The sequence below is a fragment of the Lissotriton helveticus genome, chromosome 4_1 (genome assembly GCF_964261635.1).
Source record: "Lissotriton helveticus chromosome 4_1, aLisHel1.1, whole genome shotgun sequence".
Classification (NCBI taxonomy): domain Eukaryota; kingdom Metazoa; phylum Chordata; class Amphibia; order Caudata; family Salamandridae; genus Lissotriton; species Lissotriton helveticus.
This window is the reverse complement of record NC_136063.1, coordinates 1,939,526,842-1,939,552,203: the sequence shown is the minus strand read 5'-3', so window position 1 is coordinate 1,939,552,203 and position 25,362 is coordinate 1,939,526,842.

The window sequence follows — 25,362 nt, the reverse complement described above, 5'->3', positions numbered from 1 at the left end:
CCATGGATACGTCCACTTCATGTGGTGGCTGATCTGCTTGTCCTCTATGCTTATAATTGTTTGATTGTCCTCCAATAGTTTTTCCTGATGTTGTTGTCATTTCTCACTTCTTTCACAATTCTTATCAATATATACATGCCTTTTTATTTTTTTCCAATGTGTTTATTGTAATATTATCTCATTTTTGGTTCAGTATTTGTTCTTTGCATATTCATAGTATACATTTTTCTGTCTTTTTTTTTTCTTACTGTCACTCATCATTTTATATCTTTCGTAGATTCATGGAGTCCTTCCCTTTGTTTCGTGTGGCCCTTCCCCTACAACATAGATCCCTGACATTCTTCCTTCAGTCTGCAACTTGTCAACTTCCCAATGTGTTCTGCCCTGGTGCGGTTCAGTTCGATTCCCTCCCTTGCAAGAGCTGTCTTGCAGAGTGTCGCCACTTCCCCATTTCCTCATGTTTTACTTTTTCAGGTATGTTCTCTCAGTCATCCTTTGGATGTGTACTGTCTCTTCTTTACTTTCCTCTTTTCCTCCTCTCCTTCCTTTCCTTTTCCCTTCCCTCTCATTTTGTTCTTGTTTTTTTTTCTCTCTCACTTCTAGCTCCTTTCTTTTTTCCGGCTTTAAGATGTTTTCATACTTTTTTGCAAATTCTAATGTTGTAATGTTTACATTAACTGCAAATTTAGAGTTATTTCGTGGAATGTAGAAGGTTTTAATAACCCTATTAAGCGGCAGAGAGTACTTTCCCACTTATCTTTCTATGCCCCTGATATTGTACTTTTACAGGAAACTCATCTTAATGATGTTGAGTCTCCTAAACTAAAAAGGAACTGGGTTGGTACAGTTTTATTTTCTCCTACCTCTAATAAAAAAAATGGTTTTGCTATTTTAGTTCACAAAAAATTGAAATGTACTATTTTATTAGAGGAGAGGGATTTGGAAGGGAGATAGCTTCTAGTTAAATTGTTGATTAACTCAATATCTCTAACTGTCTTTAAAATTTACGGTCCTACTCAACCTGATTATGCATTTTGGCCTTTAATCACTAGCAAATGTATGCAATACAAAGATGACTTTTTCCTTTTAGGAGGTGATTGTAATCAGTTTGTTGATCCGTTCCTAGATCGCAAATCTACTGTCCGTTTTCTCCCTCACAAATCCCACAAACAATTCCTAAATAATTTACTTCAATCTCATCTCTCCGATTCATGGAGACTCATGCACCCAGATACATTAGAGTATTCCTTTTTCTCACACTCTCACGCTTCATCTTCTAGACTGCATTATATCTTCCTTTCTTCATCTCTCACTCAAAATGTACTATACTCCTCTATTGAACCTATTGTTATTTCAGATCATGCTCCCATCATAACAGATATTGATTTACTCCCTCCTCTGCCCAAGCCTTCTCGCTGGTGCTTTAATTCTACCCTTCTTACTGACCCTACTTTTTCTTCCTCATTTCGATCTTTTACTAATGATTTCTTTCAAACTAACTCTACTCCCAATACTCCTCCTTATATTCTTTGGGACTCCTTCAAAGCCAGCGCTAGAGGGTTTATTATCGATTTTGTATCCAGGAAAAAGAAACAATTTCTTCAAAAACGTAAGTCCTCTCTTGCATATATTAAACAATTAGAACATAAATTCTATACTTCGTCTAACACTTGTATGTCTCCTGAACTTTTACGTGCTAAGATCTCCTTTAACACGTTTACTATGGACAACGCATCCTCTATTCTCCTACGCAGTTCTGCACATTATTATGGTGGCTGCAATAGATCTGGGAAGCTCTTAGCTACTTGCCTTAAATCCCGTAAAGAGCGTACTCTCATTGAATCCATCTGTTCTCCCGACAATGTTCTCCTCCACACAGATGAAGACATTCTTAAACAATTTCAACTTTTTTATCAACAGTTATATACCCCGGAGTCCTCCCCTACCTCTGCTATGCTTCAATATAATTTTGAGAAATTACCTATGCTTTCTATGCCCCATCTTGACTTTTCAACTCTTGATCTTAGTTTTTCCCTACAAGAACTTTCTATGGCCTTATCTTCTCTTACTAAAGGTAAGACTCCTGGTCCTGATGGCTTCCCGGTTGAGTTTTATTTGCACTTTTCTGATCTCTTACTGCCTAAACTTTTATTGCTTTTTCAATCCTTTTATTCCTATGGCGAGGCTGCTGGTACTTTTCAGGATGGCACTATATGTCTCATTCCGATGGAGGGTCGTGATCCCAAATTCTGTAAAAATTATCGCCCTATATTATTAGTGAATGTTGACTACAAGCTTTTTGCTAAGTTACTTGCCTTGCGTTTGGACACTTTCATGCCCCATCTCATCAGAAAAGAACAATGTGGCTTCATCAAGGGTAGGCTCACCTCTGATAATGCTCGTCTCTTTTTAAATGTCTGAAATAAGGCCCCCTCTCTTTCTATTCCTTTGGCTGCTATTTCTGTAGACGCCGAAAAAGCTTTTGACAGGGTGGATTGGTCCTTTTTATTTGCTTCACTCAAATGGCATGGTTTTGGCTCTAAGTTTATTTCTCTTATCTCTTTATTATATTCTTCACCCAAAGCTTCTGTACTTGTGAATGACCGTCTCTCTTCTTCTTTACCCTTCAACGAGGAGTACGTCAAGGTTGCCCACTTTCTCCTCTCCTTTTTGTTTTAGCCCTTGAACCCTTCTTATCCTCCATTCGTAAAAAATGCTTCTATTTCTAGTTTTCCTTATGGAGACCAGCAATTAAAACTTTCTGCATACGCCGATGACATTCTTTTATTTATTTCTGACCCGGAAACATCCATCTCTCCCTTGCTAGCTGAATTTGAAGCATTCTCTCGTGTTTCTGGATATAAGATCAATTCGGATAAGACAGAAATTCTTCCCCTTACTAAGTTTTGTCTCCCTCACCTCTTTTCTTCTACCGGTTTTCTTGGAATAAATCTAAAATTATATATCTTGCCGTCTGGTTTTCCAACTCTATATCTTCCTCGGTTAAATTAAATATGTCCGCTGTTCTTTCTCGACTTGATCAGTTGTTTTCTTCCTGGAACCCTCTTTTTCTCTCCTGGTGGGGTCGACTTGATTCCATTAAGATGATGGTCCCTCATATTCTTATTTATGTTCTTTCTATGTTACCGGTTCACATTCCTGCCCTGTATTTTAAAAGTATTGATTCTTCTATCTCGAGTTTTCTTTGGAAGAAGAAAACCGCTAGAATTTCTCTACTCTCCCTTCGCCGACCTAAATCAAATGGGGGTGTTAATTTTCCAGATTTTCGCCTTTATCACCAACCCTTCTCCTTACGTCAGGCTTCGCGCTGGCTTTCTTCTGAGTCCTTCCCTCTCTCTCCCCTTTGGCTCAATATTGAACGTTCCTCCTTATCTCCTTTTTCTTTCGAGGAGATTATTCGCTTCTCCTCTAAATCCCCCTATGACTTATTCCCCTTATTTAAATTCACTTCCTCTCTTCTTAAGCCCTTGTTCTCCTCATCGCATATCTCGCGGGAAGCCTTCCTTCTTTTGCCCATCTGGTATAACTCACTTATTCTCTTACATAATAAACCTATTTCTTGGTCTTCCTGGAGGTTTAAAGGTATCATCTGGGTTCGTCAACTTTTCGATGATGTTTCTCCTTGCTCCTTTCCCCACTTTCAACTTCAATTCCACTGTCCCCGTTCTTTTCTACAGAAATACATATTTCTTATGGAGGTTATACTTGATCGTTATTATTCCCTTCCTTCCTCTACGCCTCTCGCTATTCCTCCTCCTCCTCTTCTTGCTCTTCTCACTACTATTCCTAAAGCGTCTTTCATCTATAAATTCTTCTCTTCCCCTAATCCAGATAGAATCAAATCCAAAGTGGAGTTGTCCTGGGAGAGGGACCTGGGATGTACTTGGCCTATTTCCCTCTGGGATAAACTTTGGTCCAAAATCTTGAAAGTATCACGTTCAGCTTCTCTTACTCAATCTCTGTTCTTCCTTTATCATAGACTCTATCCCTCCCCTCTTTCTCTCTCTCACTTCTCTTCCTCCTCTACTTCTAACTGCTGGACCTGTAATAACCCAATGCTGACCTTCTGCACATGTTCTTTTTCTGTCCCACAGTTTCCACTTTTTGGGGACGCGTTTGGTCTTATATCTCCAAGGTTTTCTCACTTACCATCCCATACTCACCTCCTCTCCTTTTTCTTGGTACTCTTTCAGATTCTCTAACTCTCTCCTCACACTCAACAGGTCTATTTGACTTGATGATTGCACTTGCATTTCAACATATTGCCTGCAATTGAAAATCCCTAGCTAATGTTTCCATACGTCATTGGTGGAACTCTTTATGTCATTTTCATAGATTAGATGTCTCCTTTGCTTCCTCCTCTAAACCCCCTCGTAATGTAGAATTGTATTGGTTACCTCTCACCTCATATCTAGATTGCTTGGCTCAAAAGCCACCTACGCCTGTCAATTCCGAAAACTTCAAGCCGCCTTGAGGAATGTGCTCTCTCCTCCTTGTGTACTTTATTGCTGTATTGTAGATTTGCTCATTGCTGTTCTGCATACTTTTGAATACCTTTTTACAGTTGATTGTATTATTCTCCTTCTGCTGCTACTTTTCTTTTGTAAAATGTCCCTATTCCCTCCTTTGTTCCTTTAAAATCAAAAATGCTTTTATTCCTTAATTTGACATTAGCATTGTTATAGCTTTCTTCTTGCCTTGTTTGCCTTCTATTTCTCTGCTGATGTCATTTGTCATTATTATTTTGCTAAATAAAGCTTTTCATACTGAAAAAAGATCTACCCAGTCTTCAAGCTAGTCTTCTGTCTTGGTTTGTTTTCTACTCCTCTGGGGACATGCTACAGATGTAGCTGCCCTTCTGCCATTGTAAGGAAGAGCTCTCTCTTAAACAGTATAAAACTTTGAAATGTACATGCTTGATTTAAGTCATCATATGAGTTTGTTCTGACAATATTGTCCTACATATGAATCAACAAGGTTTAACAGCAGTCACTTTCAGATATTGATATTTTCTGTGGCTTCTTGGTATCAACAGTGTACAGTGAACTCAGGCCTACTAACCCTGGGTCTTTTAAGCATCCTAAATAAAGAGGAAAATTAAATGATCAATTATTTATTTGAAGTCTAAAATATTGATGATAACCACTTGCAGAACGGGTCCTCTGGTGTATAATAGCTCTCTTCCTATGCAGAAGTATGTTTTACAAATACCATGTAATCGCCTTGCATTCAGTAGTTTACTGCCAGTCCTATTACTTGTTTATATGTAACCCACTCATTTGCAAATACATCACATGTACAGTCGGATCGCTGTATCCATGTGGTACTAATGAGGTGAAACCCCTTCCCCGGCAGTATTAATGTAAGTTGAAATAACAAAATAGCGAATTAAAGGAAGCAAAGGAATGTGCTGCAATATTCCACTATATTTCCATTTTCTTGTATCATAATTTAATCAACTCGGCAGCAAACATGTTGTCTTCCATCTGCGCATAATTCTAGCAGCCCTGGAAATAGCCAGGATATAAAGGGAGGTTGTGTAAAACTGTTCTAGGGTTGCCGCCCAACTGGTATTTTACCAGCACCACTCATAATTCCATGTCTGAGGGTGATGACAGTAACCATTAAATATAGGCTATACAATAGGGCCCCAATCACATACTGAATCTTTAGTCAACCTCACGGAATGGGGAAATACCACATGGGGCGAATTATCTGGTCAGGCCAGTTAACCACATAGAATCCCAGATTCCAAACGATCTACTCCGACGAGCAGGTGGTAAATGTAGGCAGGAGTCAGTGCATGGGGTGGGGAGCTAGAAAGGGCGTGTTGAAAGCAGGAAAGGGTAGGGTAAGTCTTTTTTTTTGGCACGGAGAAGCATTTTATTACATAAACAAGCGGCATGAAAGTAATGCGATTTCTCCAGACTGTTTTTCCAGGTAGAAAAATGGGGTCAGGTTCGTCCAGGTGTGGAAAAACCTAAACGGTCATAATCAGGTCGAGAAAAAGAAATGCATGTAAACATATGTTAATGTCCTTTTCCATGATTTATAGTCAAGCAACAGGAGATATTTTATGCCCCTTAAGCTTTTTATGCGAGCAGCCTCCCACAGAACACATGTAGGATACCTCCATCAGTCGACTTTACACACAATTGCATTTATTTTTATTTTATTTTAAAAGTTTTATATAGCGCGGACAAGATCTTTGCAGATATCAGAGCGCTTTACATAGAGGGGTACATGAGGGGGAGTAATCATACAAATAAATCAGTAGGTCAAAACAGTACAAATACGTTACATAGAAGGGTATATGAGGGGGCATATTCAGATAGATAAATCAATAAATCAAACAGTACAAATAGGTTACATAAAGGGGTATATGAGGGATCATAGTCAGATAGATAAGTCAGTAAATCAAACAGTACACATGGGTGACTGCAAAGCCAATCATGTGAGCAATGAGACAACTCAAGCAAGTAGGCAAAGGGGTCAGGCATGTAGTACAGATCGGTGTCGAGTGTTAACAGAGTTCTAGATACTGGTTCAAGTGTATTTAGCCATGAGGATAGCTTTTACTTCTTTTTCAAAGAGTATAGTGGAAGAGATAAGCCTGGTTTCTGAAGGGAGTGAGTTCCAGATCCTAGGTGCCATTCCCGAGAAGGAGCGCTTATATGTTTTTTCCTTCCGGAATCTTCGCGGTTTCAACAGAAGATTGTTTGTGCCTCTAGTGTTTCTGGTTCCGCCAGAGATAGTCAGTTTCTGGGCGAGGTAGCCGGGTGATTTTAGGTGAACCGCCTTGTGTGTCATGCAGGCTATTTTCAGGTGTATTCTGGCTTCAAATGGCAGCCAGTTCAGGGATTTCAAGTCAGGGGTAATGTGGGAGTGCTTTTTTGCCCCAGTGATGAGTCTCGCTGCAGTGTTTAGGGAAGCTCTTAGTGGTGCGGTTGTGGTTAGGGGGAGACCGCATAGGGCGGTGCTACCGTATTCAATTCTGGGGATGACAATTGCTTGTACTGCGGTTTGGAAGTCTTTGGCTGGGAGGAAGGGTTTAAGTTTCCTCAGAGTATTGATCTGGAAGTTCGCTCCCTTAGTTGCTTTGCTGATATGTTGCTGCATGTTGAGATTGGTGTCGAGTGTTATGCCTAAAGATTTTGCTGAGTCCACGATGGTGGGTTGGACATTGAGTGCAGTTAGGTGTTTAAGCCAGGTTTGAGTGGTGGAGATCTTAGCTGGAGGTGAGATCAGAAGGAACTCTGTTTTCAGGGCATTGAGTTTGAGGTGATTATTGGCAAGCCAGGATTGGGTGAATCTGATTGTTGAGTTCAGGAGCAGGATGTCATTGGGGGATTGCAATTTGAGATAAAGTTGGGTGTCATCGGCGTACATGTGAAAGTGTACATTGGATGCTTGTAGCAAGGTGGTGAGTGGTTCCATGACTAGGTTGAACAGAGTTGGGGATAAAGAGGAGCCCTGAGGGACGCCTAGCGTTACAGGTATTGGCGAGGACATCAGGTTGTTGCTCTTGAATTTCTGTGACCTGTTGTGAAGAAAGGAAGTGAACCACTTGAGAACAGTTCCAGATAAACCCATTCTTGTGTTTAGAAGTTCTAGCAGATTCTCATGTTTAACGGTGTCAAATGCTGAAGAGAGATCAAGAAGGATGAGGAGGCAAGTGTCGTTTTGGTCTAGCATTTGAAGTGCGTCGTCAATTATGTGCGTCATGGCCGTTTCTGTGCTGTGTCCAGCTCTGAAGCCTGACTGGTGAGGGTTGAGGAGATCAAATTGTTCAATGTGTTTAGTCAATTGTAGTTGTGCGCATTTTTCCAGTAGTTTGGCGAGAGTGGGAATATTGGTAATGGGTCGGTAGTTGTTGAGATCAGAGGGGTCGGCTGTGGGTTTCTTTAGTAGAGGTGTGACTTGACCAACTTTGAGGGAGTCAGGTATGCTTCCTTGTTGGAGAGAGCTGTTGACAATTTTAGTCCAGAGAGGGAGAAGCAGAGGGGTAAAGTCTTTTACTGCGGAAGCAGGAAAGGGGTCCGTGAGGTGATTGGATGGTTTCAGGGTGCTGAGTAGTTTGCCAATTTCTTCTTCCGAGTATGTGCTAAAGGTTGACCATGTAGCATTGTTTTTTGGTTCAGCGGGTGCTAGGCACTGGGGTTTGGAGTGGAGGCTTGCATCAATAAGGAGATCGCTTTTTATGTTGTCAGTTTTTTGGATAAAGAAAGCAGCGAAGTCTTCACAGGAGGGTGCTTTACTCACAGAGTTAAGTGGTTGGGGTTGTTCCTTGGATTGTGATCTGATTAGCTCAAACAGTTTTCTCGGGCGTTTTTTTGCTTGGTCGAGCTGGAGGCTGAAGAAGTCTGCTTTTGTACGTTTTATTTTCCTGAAGTAGGCGTTTCTCTTTTTCTTCAGGTCTTTTAGGTGCATTGCAGAGGGAGCTGTTCTCCAGATACGCTCTGCCATTCGCATGTCTCGTCTATCCTCATTGAGACTCCCGTCGTACCATGGGTTGGAAGTTTTAGTAGAGATTCTTTTTAGCTGCATAGGTGCAGCCTCATTAATTATTGTGGTCATAGCGTTGAGATAGTGGTCAGTCAGGGTTTGAACGTCCGTATCGCCTGTCGGTGGAAGTAGGAGATTGCGCCTGTTAGGGGGCAAAGAGCCTGGGTTGAGTTTTTTCATGTCTCTTTTCCAGACTTTCGGCTTGGAGAGTTGAGCCGGGTTAACTTTAACTTTTTCATTGATGAAGAATGTGTTAGTATGGTGATCTGACCAATCATAGGGTTGGATGGACTCGAGTAGGATAGAGTCCTCTTTGGAGATGATCAGGTCAAGGATAGAGCCTTTCTCATGGGTCGAGCTGTTGCATATTTGGGTGAGGTTAAGGGCGTCGAGGAAATTTTTAAGACTATTTACCACCGCGTCATTGTGATCGTTCCAGTGGAGGTTAAAGTCCCCAAGGTATATTTGGGTAAGCTGCCGCCCGGAATTGGTTGAGATCATATCCATTATTTGTTGGGAAAAGGTGAAGTTGTCCCTGGGAGGGTGGTAAATGCTGTGAAGAGAACATATCGGTTTGCCCTCACTGATAATGTCGAGGCAGATGTATTCACAGGATGTTGGGGATGGTAGTGAGGTGGAGTTGGCTCTCAGAACAGAGATGTTGTTCCTGTAAATGCATGCGATTCCCCCACCCAATTTGCCTGATCTATCGAGCCTGATAATGTGGTAGTTGGGAGGAACTAGAATGTCCATTATAGGTGTCGAAGATTCAGTTAGCCAGGTTTCAGTCAGGATGATTATGTCAAGGTCCAGCGATAGGAGGAGATCAGCAATGGCGGCGGAATGTTTCGAGGCCGATCTGCAATTGAGGAGGGTGCATTTGAGACGGGGTGTGCTGGGGGTGGTGGGTGGTTCTAGAGCGACTGGGACTCTTCTAAGGTTATTGGGGATGGAGGATCTGCTGTTTAGTGTGGGGGGTCTAAGGGGCATGCTTGCGGTTCCCAACTGATAGGTGTCCTGCTGAGAAAACCAAGGTAGTATGCCTCATTAAATATTCAGATTGTGCAAGCAGGCATGGAAGTGGGTGGGCCTAGTGGTGAGTATGTCGCTTTCACATTCTGTCTCAATTCAGATGGAGCAATGATGCACAATTGCATCTCACAAGAGATGAGGTTCCAGTTCTTTGCCAAATTACCACCTCTCTTACTCCTCTGACAAAAGGGGATGGACTTTCTGCCAAACTTAGACTTTTGGTTAAAGTTTACATTTGTGAATCGGCCCAAAGTTTGCATATACTGGAAAAAGTAAACCTACACGAAAGTGTAAGTTACCTTTGTGAATCGAGCCATTACTTTTTAAGTTGTGTATCAGCAGTTCACATGTTTGAATTCTGCCAGGACCAATGAGAGGGTGGTATAAAGTGTCAATCCTGGGCTTTCATTTAAAGAGTCATTGCTAAGGCTATAATATATTATACTGCTTCAAACAATTAAAAGCTATTTTACTATACTTGTGTATGGATTATGTTTACCATTCCTTTGATTTTAAGGAAGAATCAATGGTTTCAGTGCTTTTTGTTTATTCTGGCGTCATTGAACATCGAAAGAGTGCTGCCGCACATGATGGAGAGCGTTTGCTTCTTTTAGAATGTACTAGTCCACTCAATGGTGATGCTAGCTGCTTCTGGCCATTAGTGAAAGCTCCACCATTCTCCATGACAGTGAAGCGCCGGAGCAACTAAGGATCATTATGACCCCTCTCTAGCCAGTGCAGCAGTCGAGCACCTGTGAGAGTTCCACCCTGTCTCCATCCAGGAGCAGCAGTAGCCTGGACCAAACCACTAGCAAGTAGCCTACCCCTACTTCACATCACTTCGTAACTTTGAATCCCCTGGATCTCATTGGTTTGATGGCCAAGTTTGAACCAGATTTGCTTTTTAAGACCTACTTTTTGGGTGGTTTGACCAGACTGTCTATGAAAGAGATCGTACCTAAACAATGTAGTTGCCAATAGTTTACTGGGCTTAACTCTCCCAGTAACTATGACCACCTCACAAAGAACTGAGAACAGGGAATCAAATGCAGACTGGCAAAAATGTTCAACCCAGCCCTGCTCCAATCCTTCTTGATCTCTCATCTCCTCTCAGTTTGTATTCTCTCCCTCTCCTGGGGTCCCAGTGTATGCTGTAATTACCTGTGGAAGCTGGAGAAAGGGAAGGAGCTGCCGGCAGTGACCTCTGTCCCTAAAACCTGGCCTCCAAAGGCTCCTGCAAATTTGGAAATACCCAGTGAAAAAATAGGCAATCTAGACCTGACGCCTGAAAGTTAGGTCACTTTTAAAATATGGGCAGTATACAAACCATTTGGCCCACCTTTTCAAACTCTCTTTGAGTGGTTTGGGGTCACTCGCTCCACTCGGTCAGCGCACTTACATCGGGCTAAACCTCCCACCTGCCTCCAACTTTTAATGTGGCAGTACACCATCAGGTAACAACATTTCCCAATAGGGTTATCTAGACAGACCACTGCCACTTTGGTTCTTCAGGTATAACTTACCTCATAGTGCTTAGCATTCTTGCTAGGCACTCATGCTGCACTGTTGCTGCGGCCAGAACCTTCCTTCATGGCTATTGGATATAAACTGCCAAAGGGAAACAGCATTTACAATGCAGTCTAAACCACAATGTACCTTTACAAAGTACTCTAAAGCAAGATTTAGTCTTTACCATGCAGGTTTTAACAACTACTATGTCTACAACGCCAGTGTAAATACCACGCATTACTTTACAACTATTTTTAGAGTAAGTTATTCAACAAATATATGTCATTACTACTCATTCTTTTACCACTAGTGTTATTACTACTTATGTGTTTTATAACAAGTGTCATTACCACACACTTTTTTATCACTGGTGTTGTTAGTACTTATGTGTTTTATCACTTATTTCCACGGATATGTAAGTATATGGGTAAGTATATAGGTAAGTATATGTTATAGATAATTAGTAAATATTAATTTTTTTATCCATTTTTTATGAGAACATGTTTTAGGGACAGGATGTAAGGAACATAGGGCTGATGGGCGGGGACGTGCATTAATACTCAGGTATTTATTGTAATGCTTCAGCATTAACAGTTTACTTGTTTTTAAATTAGTATTAAGGGGTGGGATGCTAGGCATATAGGGGTTTCGGGTGGGTGAGCGTATCACTACTCAAATATTATTTTAATGATTTAGTGCTAATATTTAGGAATTGTAATTGATTAAAATTAATGATAGTTTTAATAATTAAAATATTTAATAATATTACAAAATTAGTATTTTGGAATGTGACATAAGGGATATTGGGGTATTGGGAGGGAAAGGGTACTAATACTTAATAATATATATACTTGTAATATTGTCGTATTAATATTTATTACTTGTAATTTTTGTTAACTATTTTAAGTTGAACATATTTTATAAAATCGTTTTTTTAGGGGCGGGACGCAATTGATATAGGGGTTTTGGGCGGGGTAGTGTATTAACACTCAGGTATTAAATTTAATACTTTAGTATTCATTTGTAATATTTGGTCTTTAGTGAAAATAGTATTAATATTAACATTTATAAAAATATAAAAATGTAAACTTAGTATTTAGGGATGGGGTGTACGGGATATAGGGGTATGTGTTGAGGAGGTGTATTATTACTTAGATATTAATTGTAGTAGTTGAATATCAATGATGTAATGGGTGATATCATTGACAGGTCACAGGGGTGATGCTAGTTATGGGTCAAGATGTCAAGTCAATGTTGATGTCATAAGTGATGTAATCAATGTTCTCACTTATGGTGTTTTGAATGGTATTGTGTATGATGACATACTTAACACGTGTGAATTGAATGTCCTGGTTTGTGCAAGATGTTAATGGTGTTTCCTATTTTTTCAGTTCTACAAAAGTCTGGTAGAAATGATGTTCTCTGTGAGAAATTGCATTAATGGAGTGGGGGGCAAATCTTTCTCAAGATAATAACCATGATCCTCGTCATGGTGAACCACAAAAAGTCACTAAATTACCCTGTGTTTAATAATCTAGTAGCTTGATATAAAAACAGCAAATCTTAAGTTAGCTGGAAGGATGTATGCAGCGGATGTATGTCGTTGCCACGCATGCTTTTACAACGCATGCCTTTACCACTCAACTTTTACAACGCAAGTCGGTTGGGGGGCGCTGGATAGTGAATAGTTTAATTTACTTTTCCAACTCCAGTGGATAGTAGGGAAGGTTTTGGATAGTAAATTAAACTATTACCTATCCTAGAGCGCCCCCCCAAGCGCAAGTCGTTGTAACGATTTGCGTTGTAAAAGTTGCGTGGTAAAGGTAGTGCGTGGTAAAAGTTGTGTTGTAAACGCTGTTTACTCTATGCAGCACTCAAACAGTAATAAAGTGAAAAGGCAACACAGGAAAAATCCCTCACCAACCTAGGAAAAAAGCGTACATTTTAATAAATAAAATGATACTAGAATGACAAACATCCAATCAGTAGAACTGGAGATATGCATTTAAGTTTTGGGGATAAGAAACACCAAAAAGCTCAAAGGGTCAACTCTGGTTATCTGATCACATTGGACTGGGACAAAGTCACAAGTTAAGGCTAACTGGAGCATGGGCCTGGAACAGGAGCAAGTTCGGACTGCTAAACAGTGTACCTATTTGTACATTGCTTCCGATGAGGCTGCTGATCAGGAGCTGTGAAATTCTGTCACACTGCATCTGTTCCAATGAGTCCACCAGTCAGGAGCTGTGAGGTGCTGCGATGCGGGGTCTTGCGCTGAGTTGCATCACACTACATCAGTACCAATTAAGCTGCCAATCAAGAGCTGTAAGGTGCTGCAATGCGAGATTAGGCATAGTTTTGAGGGAACACTCAGTTGGGCAATGCAGAGTACACTCTCATGCAAAGCATGACACCAGGACCTGGAGGGCACCTCTGGGGGATCAGGACTCACGCCAGCAATCACTCACTCCAGCAGAGAACAGCAGCAGGGCACAATCAGGTCAACATGGAACTGGTCAGCTGGCAGATTTATGACTTTTTGAAAGGACTGCAGAGACGTTCAGAAGGAAAAGTAAGTGTGCCCTAGACTGACAAACTATACAGCTCTATAAAGGTAAACAGAGGTGATTCACAGGCTTTGGATTTTAATCATAGTCAAGTTACACTAACCAGCTAATAGCCTTGAGAAAGTCCTAGGCTTGCATGTCATCTTAAAGGGCAAAACATGTTGACTGCATAATATTCAATTGCATTTAAAACTCATGATGCTTGTATCAAGATACATTATAAGAATTCTGTACACAATGATCATACTTGCCTATTGTTTGCTTGCAATATTTAGCACAACAACCAAAGGCATTGTAAAAGCTGGCTCCCAACATGTAGGCAGAGTCAAAGCACCACTCCTATGTGAATCTCACTTAATTGTCTGATGACAGTTGCGCTGTAAAGCTGGACTATACAAATAATTTTAGGAGATTTGCATTACCAGGCACCCTGTTCTATGAGCCTTTAGGTCCTACCTTAAGAGTGTCTTATAAGTATTAAAATGGAATGTTTAAACATGTCTGTGGTGGCAGACCTGAGACATGTTAAAAGCCTAGTATAGTAGGTGGCACAGTTCATGCTGCAACCCCACTAGTATTGGGTTATGGGGCTGTGAGGAGCACTCCAACCATTCGACAAATGAATCCACCCGTGCTGCGGCTAATAAGGGTAGTCACTCCTTGTTGGAAACAATGGGTTATTTCGGGTTTACACACCCGTGTAGACGCGCACTGTTCACTTGGGGATTTACACTTTCAAAGTTTAAAAACAAACTTTTCAAATATACCAAAAAACCGTTGATTTTTTTTAGTACATTTTTTATCCTTTTGTTTCTTTTGCACACTTTCCTCAGTGTCAATTATTTCAACATGTTAATGTTACATTCACTTTCACATATGGTAATACATTTACAATATATGTTTCAATGTTATATAATCATTCTCTAACACAGTATCACTGTTCTGCCCAATGCATTTCGGTACTCTGTGGTACCTTCATCAGGGGCCCATCTGCAATGAAATAAAGAACGAAAAGAGTGTAAATGTAATGTGATGTTAAAACGCCCATGGGTGTAATGTTGTGGGTGTTATACTCGTTCATGCCTGTGTGCACTGTCACTGCGCTTGAAGTACGCTGTAAATAGTAATGAAAAAGTATATAATATATTATCAACCAGTCAATAACTGACAATGAACCTTAATGCAAAAAACGCTTAAGACTTAATCCATTAGTGCTTACCAGGTTCCTGAACAGTATTCTACTGTCGATAAGCTGCCAAAATGAAATAACGAAAATGAAAATTCCTCTCATCATTATTATGGTGCTCATTGCCATTAGATCTTGCACTAAATGTACCACTACTTAGAAAACAAATCGTACCTGTGAGGCAGTCGAAGTATATTTATCCTACAAAGATATAATGAGTGTTAAAATATTTAACGAACCAATCATCTGTAATCGAAATTGTAACCATGAAAAACAAGCATGTACCTCTGTGCTTTAGATGTTCAATCTATGAGACAAATCAAAGCAACGTAATAAGTACCCAATTCATACTGAAATACCAAAGGCTTAGAGCTTGTGAAAAAGCCACACGTTTACCGTGTTTACCTGAAAATATTCGGCTGACCGCTCACTCGATACCACTAAGCTCTAAACATTTACGAAACCGCCGCCGTGGCCGAATAGTTCTTATCGCGTGAGTGTGTATGCTTGACCATGAAGATCGAAAACGGGCTATCGTTACTTTTCCCATTGTAAAAGCTGCATTCAAACCCGCCATCTTAAGATGGCTGGATAATCACTTTTTGCTATGACTATCATGTGGCAGTTGTGATTGATGATCAATGCCGCAATAATACTCCCTTAGCTTTTTGCAGTCCAATAGTGAAAAAAATAAAAAATGAACACAATTATACATTCCACGAGAATAATTTCACTACATGAAGTTGATCTACGATTCTTAAAAAGTACTTTGCGGTAATGCTGTCACGTTACTGCGATGTCAACCCACACGAAAGTGTGAAAATACTACCTTCGAAGTGCTGCATATTTTCAACCTGCCAAAGGGGCTACTTGGTTGCATTGCGATGTCTGCAGTAAAAATGGTGTTCCGACGATAAGGATATGTGATGAAATGATGTCGTGTGGTGTTATGTTATGTGTCCAAAAAACATGTACAGCAATGAGAAATTACAGATTCATTCGTTTTCGATTTTCATGGTCAAGCATACACACTCACGCGATAAGAACTATTCGGCCACGGCGGCGGTTTCGTAAATGTTTGGAGCTTAGTGGTATCGAGTGAGCGGTCAGCCGAATATTTTCAGGTAAACACGGTAAACGTGTGGCTTTTTCACAAGCTCTAAGCCTTTGGTATTTCAGTATGAATTGGGTACTTATTACGTTGCTTTGATTTGTCTCATAGATTGAACATCTAAAGCACAGAGGTACGTGCTTGTTTTTCATGGTTACAATCTCGATTACGGATGATTGGTTTGTTAAATATTTTAACACTCATTATATCTTTGTAGGATAAATATACTTCGACAGCCTCACAGGTACGATTTGTTTTGTAAGTAGTGGTGCATTTAGTGCAAGATCTAATGCAATGAGCACCATAATAATGATGAGAGGAATTTTCATTTTCGTTATTTCATTTTGGTAGCTTATCGACAGTAGAATACTGTTCAGGAACCTGGTAAGCACTAATGGATTAAGTCTTAAGCGTTTTTTGCATTGAGGTTGATTGTCAGTTATTGACTGGTTGATAATATATTATATACTTTTTCATTACTATTTACAGCGTACTTCAAGCGCAGTGACAGTGCACACAGGCATGAACGAGTATAACACCCACAACATTACACCCATGGGCGTTCTAACATCACAATACATTTACACTCTTTTCGTTCTTTATTTCATTGCAGATGGGCCCCTGATGAAGGTACCACAGAGTACCGAAATACATTGGGCAGAACAGTGATACTGTTTTAGAGAATGATTATTTAACATTGAAACGTATATTGTAAATGTATTACCGCATGTGAAAGTGAATGTAACATTAACATGTTGAAATAATTGACACTGAGGAAAGTGTGCAAAAGAAACAAAAGGATAAAAATATGTACTAAAAAAATCAACTGTTTTTTGGTATATTTGAAAAGTTTGTTTTTAAACTTTGAAGGTGTAAATCACCAAGTGAACAGTGCGCGTCTACACGGGTGTGTAAACCCAAAATAACCCATTGCAACCCCACAAGTGGCATTTAACTTTCAGGCTCTGGGTACAGGTAGTGCCATTCACAATGGACTTACAAGTAAATTAAATGTGCTGTTTAGATGTAGGTAAATTATAAATTTTTTATGGAGAGAGCACGAGCACTTTAGCACTGATTAACAGTGGTAAAGTATGCAGAGTCCTACAGCCAACAAAAACGAATTCATCAAAACAGGCGAGGTGAGGTCAAAAGGTTTGGGAGTGTTGGACCTGGTCCTGCAGAGAGGGCCAGGTCCAACACTCTTCAAAAGAGCATACATTTACACAGCTGGTGGTACTTATTCTACTACACATATGCCGAGGTATTAGTGTTCACGTTTTGGCAAGATGATAACCCCTTAATGCTAAGGATTAATTGATTATTTGATTCATTCTTTATTCCATTCAGCAAAAGAAAAGTATCAAAGTATTTGGACTTCACTGGAAGTTTTAGATACAAATGCCAATTGCTTGGAACAAAAAAGATTTATTTTTCAACAATCCAATCAAGAGTAATTGATAATAGTGAATTTAATTTGTACAATTTTTCAAGAATCGTGCTGGTACAACCGCCTGACAGTTTCCAGTGGGTTTTGCAGAGTGCTCTAATTCTTGTGTGCTGGCAGCTGAACCATTCAGTGAAACAAGTCTTTCTAGCTGGTCTGTCTGTGGCGTGGCCAGATTTAGAATTAGATTTACAACTCCAGCCAAAATAGCTTTCAAGTTGTCCCATGTCTGGCAAGTTATGTATCCAGTCCAGCAGATTAAAGCTGTCCAGTCCAGTTCTGGCCATTGAATTCTGTTGCTAATAGTTTATTATATATATATATATATATTACCTACTGGCGGTCGCCAGTAGGTATATATAGTTAGGATTTTTTCTCTATGGGATTTTTGAAACTTCTATGTCTAATAACTTTGGCGTTTGTGGACGGAATTGGCTGAAATTTTCAGGAAAATGGCACATTTTGTTTCTGAGCAGCCCTTGAAAATTTGGGGCGGGTTCGTCAAGGGGGGGCCAAGAAAAAAGGGGGGTCCCAAAACGTGTTTTTAACATTGAGTTTTCCATAGGGCAGTTGGCCTCACTTTTAGCCCGAACGGCTGAATGTATTTGCACGAAACTTGGCAAAATTGTAGGGACTGGTAGCCCGATGTGCCTTTTGTAGGTCTCAATATATGTGCTACAGTGGATTTTGAGAAATTAACGTTTAAAAAAAGATATATATCTGTAACAGCGGACCGGGCAGCGCTCCAGTACGCGTACTTTTCGCGCAACGGAGCTTTGTGAAGCGAAGCTGATTGGTTCTCCGGCGTCTGTAAACATTCCAAACAGTCCGTAGCGGCCGCCATCTTGTCTCTCGGTAGGATCGAGAGAGAAGAGGAGGCCAAAGCGAAGGGGCAAATGACCATAAGGGGGCATAGTAGATCCTCGCTGACCCCCTAGGTTTGATGTGGAGGTTTTAAAAGGGCCCCGCGGGGCAAAAAAAAAAAATAATAATAATAATCGAACGGCTGAATGGATTTGCACGAAACTTGGTAAAATATTAGGGACTGGTAGCCCGATGTGCCTTTGCTAGGTCTCAATATATGTGCTCCAGTGGATTTTGAGAAATTAACGTTCAAAAAAAGATATATATCTGTAACAGCGCTCCGCTTCGTGTACTTTTCGCGTTACGGAGGTTTGCGAAGCTGATTGGTTCTTCGGCGTCTGTAAACATTCCAAACAGTCCGTAGCGGCCGCCATCTTGTCTCTCGGTAGGATCGAGAGACAAGAGGAGGCCAAAGCGAAGGGGCAAATGACCATAAGGGGGCATAGTAGATCGTCCCTGACCCCCTAGGTTTGATGTGGAGGCTTTGAAAGGGTCTCGCAGGGCAAAAAAAATATATACCGTTTTTTTAGTTTTTTTGCGTGGAGTGCGCCCGGTTCGCGAACCGGGAAGCGTTCTGGGGAGCGTACTTTCTTGAAAATTAGTGAAAAAAGTTAGAGTAAAATAATAATTGTGAGTGATCAGATGTAGGGTAGCTCTGAGAAGAGCTTTTGGGTTTATGGTACATTTAGGTACTTATAAGTAGGTACCAATGCACAGTCTTAAATTCAGAGTGAAAATTCTGTTGCCCTCATCTGAGAAGTGAACTCCATCTCCTCTGTAGATATCTTGCATGTAGTAACGCAAGTTATTGTTGTACAGGGAGCCCATTCCATGGTCTCTCATGTAAGCTGAAACAGATTTGTTTACATGCTTCCTCGATTTCTCAATTTGTGGACAAAATTGGTTCGACCACCTCCATTTTTGTCTTTGGCATATATTTGAATATACCAAGGCAGTCTGAGGAAAAAGTGCCATCAATTGCTCAAAGGTGTCCTTTAAAAGCATTTCCAGACCTACCCCAGTCAAAGTGCCCAAATCATTACCTCCACAGTGCACAATTAACAGGTCAGGTTTTGGCAAATGCATAAAGGTTTTCACCAATGGTATCAATTGGTGACATTTTAATCCTCTGTGGCCAAACCACTTAATTTCCACATCTTGTAAATTGAGGTTAGGTAAATTCCTGTTTTCAGCGTACCTTTGAGCCCAATAGATATAACTATGTCCAACAATCCAGACAGAAAACATGGCAAGAGAAGGTTCTCCTGCAGTCAGATGAAGTGTGGCAATGAAATGGCAGTTGAAAAAATGAGAGTGTAAAATGAAAAAAACTGAGGAGTTTCTGTGTTAATGAAGCAGTAAGAGTGATTGGTGGATTTTGATTGCTGAAAACAGAAAGTTAGTGTGCATGGATGAGTTCGTTGAAAGATGTATTTTGAGTGGCGAAGAAAAAATCATTAAATGAAAGAATGCTCTGGATATGCAGGTGCACTGAGAGTTCAGAGTTCAATTGCAACATTGTTGTGTGAACTTGGAAACACCAGAGGTCTTGCAAGAGGTGGTTGCTATGCAGAAAAAGCAGAGAGGGGGCAGGGTTTTGCTTTGAAAAAAAGTGAGGGAAGAGTTTTGATTGGTGTGACATGAGAGATATGTGTGAGGAATTACAGCATTTCTGTGCTTTTGATAGCTGCAGACTCTGGAGTGCATACCTTTTGCTCTGCTGAAGACAAATTGGTGTGCTTCTGAGACTGTTTTGAAACCCAAAGTATGAATATATAAAAAAAAAGAAAATCGTTTTTGAGGTAAAGGAATGTTTTCAAAATTTATGTGCGCCATATGCCCCCAAATTTCTTTTTCGGGGGTGCAGCAGGGTTTTCTTGAGACACCCCTGCACCCTCGGAAAAATTCGTAATTTGCGATGAGGTAATTGCTAATCGCAAATTGCACCTTCATTCCTATGGGCCTCCTGCTGCATGGAAATGAATGGGTAATTTGTAATTAGCAAATAGGTCATCGCAAACTAGAAATGGTAAAGAATCGCTATTTATTCCTTAAAGTTCGCTATTTAGGAAATGCAAAAAACTTTGATGATACATATGGCGGTTCATCTCTAACAAGATAAGAAGCATAGGGATAGATTTATGATGACTGGCGCATCACCAGGGATGTGTTAGTCATTCTGTGCCGCTGTTCCGTCACCTATGGTGTGCTGCATTTACAATGCGGCGCATCATGGGGCAAAAACAGCACAGATGCGTGACGTATCTGTGCCGTGAAGGTGGCGCATTGCTGGAGTTGTATCGCAAGTGTGATGAAGCTCCAGCAAGGCTCAGGGGTGCCCCTGTCGCAGGGTTTCTGTTCTCACACAGAACTGTGGACAGAGGATTGGAACCTCGGCGAATTAGGGTGTCCCAAAACTCACCTTAGTAATCAAAACCCCTTAGCAAGCTAGGTACAGTGTCACATTGGATATAACAAACTCTCAATGTTTAGACAATCCAGAATATGAACTTATAGTACCTCAGGATACGTGGAACTCATGAACAGTCGGTCGTTATATATTTCTTAGAAACCAGAACATGGAGTTAAGAAGAACACATGTGTATTTGAAATGTTTATTTACTAATGCCGTCTTCTCAGGCGTAGTATGTTAGATAATACAAGTACACATATTATCAGTAGCAAAATTACCAGCATAGTTACTAGTACATAAAAAGCGAATGGTGACAGCATGTTAACATGCTGTAAATGAATAAGAGTTAGCAACACTTATAAGCAGCCGCGGGCCGTGGAGGGAGTTACGGTGGGGCAGGGAGGCGGGGAGGGGGAGGGGCAGGGTGGAGAGGGCTCCACCCTGCCCCTCCCCCTCCCCGCCTCCCTGCCCCACCGTAACTCCCTCCACGGCCCGCGGCTGCTTATATCTCACCCTCCCTAATACTCATATTATATTATTTGCTAAGAAGGTCTCTTTGTGTTGGTTTAGGGCGTGCCCATACTTTAGTGTCTTAGATTTGAAGGAATCACATCAGCATACACCAGTTCTCTCTTCATGTGAACCGCATCAACTGTTGTGTATGTGTGTTCGGCAAAGCAATATAAAACCCGCCTCATGCCCAGAATTGGCAGAAGTTGCACTTATGTTATGAGTATGAAGTCGTGGAGATCAGACCTCATAACAATTCTGTATCGTGTTGTTCTTGAAACTTCAGCACTCGCTGTACAGATATAGTTTAACAAGCAAAGCAGATAGTAGAGCAAGAACATATTATTCTCATGTAAACCACGATGAACTACTAGGTTGAAAGCTAAAGCAACAACTAAGTGTCGTGTGCAGAAGTTGCAAAAAAGGAAAAATGGCGTTTAAACCGGTAATGAGCCCATGCTAACTTAACACGGTGTAAAGATATCCAGGACCTAGATGACACCTCCCCATGATCCGGAAACGAACTGAATAAGATAATAGAAGTGCCATCTCATGAGAGCAGATTGCAAGTTTATATGTGGACGGTCCGCAAGGTAAAGCATTAAAAACTAGGAAAATTTAATGCTAAAGAAAAATAAAACAGCCAAGTACTTTATCGAGTCTTAAGCCAATAGGCAAGCTAAATAATAAAAACTTGACAAATAAGTCAATGAATTGTCAATGAAATGCTAGTACTCAGCATATCAAACATGAAAAAGGTCTATGACATAACTGTGTATGCAAAATAAGCTGCAACAGCCTCCAATAGGAAGTCACCGTCTTCATCCGAAAAGAGTTCAGCCATCCAATTTAAAAGCGGAAAAGAACATACGTGCTCTCCCAGCACCGGATCCTCTATCACCATCAGAGGACAGCTCGGTGGGTTTTCAAGAAAGCTCTGTTCCAAGAAAGACTGTGTTGCCGCCAGTAAATTCCAGGGACCAATTAGTCCATGCATCAATGCCACAGCCATAATCCTTTCGCCAGGACAAACCAACTCGTGAGTAATGATAGGAGTCATCAGCTGATTAAAGTCGACGTCAGGAGAAACCGGTCCGCAGAGACACAAATCAATGGCCCAATCGAAATCACAGGTCAGGCAGTGAAATACAGGCTGGACACAGGTGAAGTAGGAGAATCGAAAAGATAATCCATATGCCGTGCTTAATATCGCCAACGGCATTGTGCCATAATATTCTAGCATGCGATTGCGGAACAGTGTCAGCAGCTGCAGGGCGGGAGCTTGCACAGGAGGGACATCCATATTTAAAAATGTAAAAAAGCACAAGAGCGTCCGCTGGTAATGCAAGTAAAAATGGGAATCCACGAAGCAGAGTGGAAAAAATAGAATGAAAGAAAGCAGGGATGACTCCAAAGATTTTCTCAAATGAAGTCACGAGACCACTGGTAACAACTTTAAAAAAGTGCGCCAGGGCCTTTGTGGAGGACGCGTTAAAGATAGTCCGAACCATCTTGCTGAAATGGAAAGGCAAATCTGTATTGAAAAGGGTCTGCACCTCTGTACGGGTGTTCGCTATGTGAAGCACGAAAGTTTCACGGGCCGAACTCAAGGCCACCTCTCTCTGAGACAAAAGAGCTCTTATTCTTGCCATGCCGTTGAAATCTGCTCCCAAGGTTGGTATTTGTGGCGAGATTGAAAACTCCCTATGTTCATGTGTGGGAGGAAATAGAACATTTCTGCAGCAAATAACCCGTTCACTTACTGTTACGATAAAAGGAATACTTTTAATTAACCCAGAACAATCTTCATTATTGAGCATCAAATAACTACCATTTTCCAACAACTTGAACGTGGGATGATAGCAGGAACTGGCGTGCCTTGCAACACGCAAGCCATATTTGGTCGGTGTTTGTTGCATGAACCGTGTAACTGTATGTGCCTACACATTAGTGAATGATGTGGCGTCTCAGTGCATTCCTCTCCATTCAGATAAACTTCTTGATCATCTTTGAAACATCTGTATGTGTATGGAAGCGACCAGACCTCATGAAGAAAAGCACTACCTAAAGGTTCATAACGACCTATTGGTATATATTTCATACAATTTGAAAACTTATATAAAGCAAAAGGCAGCATTATTAAACCGTGGATAAGGCACGTTGCCAAAAAACCCGCAATCCTCTGCTGATGATGTCACTGAGCATGTCATGAATGATGTAATATGTGACATCATCAGCAGTGGATTACTGGTAATAGTATCTCTAGTTTACTCCCTTATAGCTGTCTTTCTTTTAACATAAGTGTCTGTTTCCTTCCCTTATACTTACTGTTCTTTTTTAAAAAAAAATGTTTTGGTTCACTTCCGGTTCGCGTACCGGCGAGCGAACTGGGAAGCGAACTACGAGAAATAGAGGTTGGCACAGTTCCAAATATTGTACCAATTTTTTAATAACGGGGAGGTAGTTCTGAAAAGAACTTTTTTTTTTATTGTTTTTGTTGTTTTATATTTTTTTTATTATTTTTCTGAACATTTTTTTTACTTTTTTTGAATTTTTCTGAACAGTTTTATATTTTTGGGGGTTTTTCTTGGAGGGGGCAATGAAAACGATTCATTGTAAAGGGCTCAACAGGAGCAACAAAACAAAAAAAAAGTATTTATTATTTTGGGCGTTTCGTACAAACTTGCATATGATAGTCAATAGCTCTGTTGATCAGAGTGATGCTTCTTTCTCCGTAGCAAATGAATCCATCGCAATGTACGCAGACGTGTTTTACTTCACCAAATCTCATTTGTATATTTGGCACCACCTCCCTGCCCTCTGGTCCCGTTACTTCCGGTACAACAGATCTTCTGGCCATAATAGGGAGATTATCTAGGTCGTTCCGAAACTGTGCAGCACTGTAGTTGTTAGGATGCCACCTAGTCATATGGCGATGCATTGTGTAGTTTCCGAAACTGTATTTTTTCTCGGTCCCTCTGGACAGTCTATCTTGACATATAAGGCAAGTTACGTATCTTGCATTTACTTTTTTCTGACCTTTGGGAATTTTAAAAAATTGCCAAATGAAGTTTTCTTTCCGGTGAGACGTCCTGGGCTCCTCAGGCAAAAACTGCCTCTCTTCGTGCTCGTCATCCTGTTCCTCTTCTTCCTCTTCTTGTTGAATTATAACTTGAGCAGGTGGTCCACTCTTCCTTGGATGTGGTGGAGGTGGTGGGGAAGCACCAGCTGAAGCTACTAAAGAAGCCATTGCTCACTGGTAACAAAGGGTCTTTCTCTCACAATGATGAAAGTCAGAGTGAGGAAAGAAGGAGGGATTTTCATCATTTGGGAAAAACAAGAGTTCTCAACCAATGAAAAGTGTTCATTTTAGATTATATGACCTAGTCTTACATCATTAGGAAACCAAAAGTGAAATGAACCAATGAAAAGTGTTATTACCAAGTCACATGACCTGCTGTGTTTACGTTAAGCGCTTTGCAGGGCCTCCCGGTTTGCTTCCAGAAACCTGCGCTTTGCGACTCGCTTCGCGTACCAGTTCGCTAACGTAGCACGTCATATGACGTATCACGCGACAACGTGAAACGTCATGCGGACGGGAGGCGTCACAATGTTGTTTTTTAACGCGGCAGTTGCGGTAAAGAAACGTTTACCGGCTCGCGGTCTATTTCGCGGCATCAAGGTCAGCTAACGGGAAGCTTCCCGATTCGCGAAGCGGGAACGAAGAAAAAAAAATATAAAAAAAAAAAATTATTCATAAACATATAAAATATATTTTTGGATTTAAAGAAGAATACATTTTACAGCTACAGATATTAGCTGTTAAAAAACCAATGAAATTCACTGAAAAAACCATAGGTTATAGACCATATATAGTTAGGAATTAGCATTTACAAAACCTTGAAAATTCACTGAAAAAACCATAGGTTATAGACCATATATAGTTAGGAATTAGCATTTACAAAACCTTATTTTACTCACACAAAACCATTGAAATTCCATATATAGTTAGTTGCACTAACTATATATCGCGCACCCGCAATCCACTGCTGATGATGTCACATATTACATCATTCATGACATGGTCAGTGACATCACTGATGACATCACTGATGACATCTCAAATGACATCACTGATGACATCTCATTTGACATCAATGACCACATCACTGATGATATCATTCATGTGACAATACA